Here is a 2,630-nt window from a genome sequence, read left to right as displayed (position 1 = left end):
TATAAACATTTAGATGAGTTCTTGGAAGTTTGTTCCACCGTGAAAATCACGGATGTTCCGGAAGAAGTCCTAAAAATGAAGCTTTTCCCTTTCACTCTTCGGGATAAAGCTAAATATTGGTTCAACAACTTGCGGCCAAATACAATCACCTCTTGGGCACAATTGCAACAAGAGTTCTTAAAAAAGTATTATCCCGCAAGTCGAACTGATGCCATGAGAACTTCCATTCGTGAATTTAAACAACAAGAAGGAGAACCCCTTCATGAAGCATGGGAACGTTTGAATGACTTGCTACGGAAGTGTCCACATCATGACATTCCTAAGTGGCAATTAGTTCAATGTTTCTTTTCAAGTTTATCCGATGCCAATAAGGGCATTGTTGATGCTTCTTGTGGCGGAAGCTACATTGAAAGAAATGAAGATGAAATTTGGCAACTTTTCGAAAAAATGAGTGAAAACTCAATGCATAGATCTTCATCTTCTAGGGGTAGTCACCTAGCACATATGGGAGGAAAGAAAGCTATAAATCAAATAGACTCTTCCATGGAAATTGCCGCTGAGGTCAAAAATCTTACTCAAAGGTTTGATACATTCCTTTTGAATCAAGGTCCGGCAACTCAATCATATCCTCACCATTCCAATGAAATGTGCATGACTTGTTCTAGTTACACTCACCATACTTCAAATTGCCCTCTTGGACAAATTATACCAAGTGAGTCTCAAGAACAAGCAAATGCAGCTTTCATTCATCAAGGGAACAACCCTTATTCCAATACATACAATCCGGGGTGGAAAAATCATCCTAACTTTGCATGGAGAAATCAAGGAGACGGTGCAAACCCTCCTCAAAATCAAGGTTACCAAGCAAAGTATGTTCCCCCACATCTCCAAAATCAAAATCAGAATTCTCAAGGTTACCGTCCTTCATTCTATCCTCAGAATGTGAATCAATACTCTCAACCTCAAGCATCAAATCCTCAGTCCTACTCTCATCCTCAAGCATCAAATTCTCAATCTTACTCTAATCCAAATCAAGCGCCTCCTAAAAGTTCAGCTTTTGAGGACAAAGTCTTGCAGGCTTTAGGTAATCTTCAAAAAGATAATCAACTGTTTCATTCTCACTCTCAATCAATTGCAAAGCTTGAAGCTCAAATTGGGCAATTAGCTAATTCTTTAAATATGAGAGAGAAAGGTAAGTTGCCTAGTCAAACTGAGACCAATCCTAAAGGGCAATTTATGGCGCAAGCAAGTCCTTCATCAGAATTTTCTGGAAATGAGCAAGTTCAAGCAATTACTACCTTGAGGAGTGGTAGGAAAGTGGATAATAAGGTAGAGGTACCTAAGGAGGATAATGAATTGGCACAACCAAGTGGTTGCATCCATCCCATTCCAAATTCTATTCCAATTTCCTTGGATGCTAGTGGTTCCAAAAAGGACATTCCATTATCTTCATCATCATCTCCCCAATTAGAGAAGCCTTATGAGCCAAAAGCTCCATTTCCTCAAGCTTTGAGAGAGACTTCATCATTTGGGAGACAAGAAGGAAAAATTCATGATATGATGGAAGTGTTTAAACAAGTGAAAATCAATCTTCCTCTTCTAGATGCAATTAGGCAAATTCCACCATATGCAAAGTTCTTGAAGGACTTGTGCACACAAAAGAGGAAGAGCAAGGGAAGGGACCTTAAGAAAGTGCTTTTAACAGAACAAGTGAGTTCCATCATTCTTTCTAACACTCCTCCTAAGTTCAAGGATCCAGGTGCTCCGACTATTTCTTGTGTTATTGGAAACCAAGAAGTTCGTAGAGCTCTCCTTGATTTAGGTGCAAGTATCAATCTCATTCCATACTCTGTTTACTTGCAGTTAGGGTTAGGGGACTTGAAGCCAACATCGGTAGTAATCCAACTAGCCGATAGATCAATTAAGAAACCAAGGGGGATTGTTGAGGATATTCTAATTAAGGTTGATAAATTTTATTTCCCGGTTGATTTTGTGGTACTAGATACTGAGCCAGTCCCTAATCTCACCAATCACATTCCAGTCATCCTAGGAAGGCCATTCCTTGCCACTGCCAATGCCACCATTAATTGTAGATCCGGCATTATGGACATCTCTTTTGGCAACATGATGGTTAAGCTTAATGTATTCAATGCAAGTCAACATCCCACAGATGAAGACGAGTGTTTCCTAGTAGATGTCTTGGATGAAAACATAGAGGAGAATCTTCCCTCTATTTTATCTAAGGACCCTCTTGAGGCGTGCCTTTGCGAAATGTTTGAAAGTTGTGGTTTTGACACAGAAGGATCCATAAGTGAGGTGAATGCTTTAATGGACTCTGTGGCCACTTTGGATTACCCACCTTGGAAAAGCAAGAAAGAACCTCTTCCTTCACTCTCTAGTACTCCACCAGTTCCATCTCTCATCTCTCCTCCTATTCTGGAGCTTAAGCCCCTTCCATCAAATCTGAAATATGCCTTCTTAGGCCCAAAAGAGACTCTTCCGGTCATCATTGCTTCTAATCTTGAAAATGACCAAGAGAATGATCTTTTGGAAGTGCTTAAAGCGAACAAAGAAGCCATTGGATGGAGTGTGGCTGACTTAAAAGGCATTGACCCTTCTATTTGTATGCA

The 2,630-nt window shown here is 40.1% G+C and overlaps 1 non-coding gene across 1 annotated transcript; it reads right to left on the bottom strand.

Moving 5' to 3' along the window:
• Positions 1-210: 210 nt before the first annotated feature.
• Positions 211-317, bottom strand: LOC132290066 (small nucleolar RNA R71). Its single transcript, XR_009475102.1, has one exon. It is a non-coding gene; the product is annotated as a small nucleolar RNA R71 (small nucleolar RNA).
• Between the last annotated feature and the right edge of the window lie 2,313 nt (positions 318-2,630).

The sequence above is a fragment of the Cornus florida genome, unplaced genomic scaffold (genome assembly GCF_030987335.1).
Source record: "Cornus florida cultivar Cherokee Brave unplaced genomic scaffold, ASM3098733v1 CherokeeBrave_3.0.0_Hap2_scaffold_22, whole genome shotgun sequence".
NCBI lineage: Eukaryota > Viridiplantae > Streptophyta > Magnoliopsida > Cornales > Cornaceae > Cornus > Cornus florida.
Note: the sequence above shows the minus strand (reverse complement) of the source record. Positions and strands in the feature narration are given on the sequence as shown.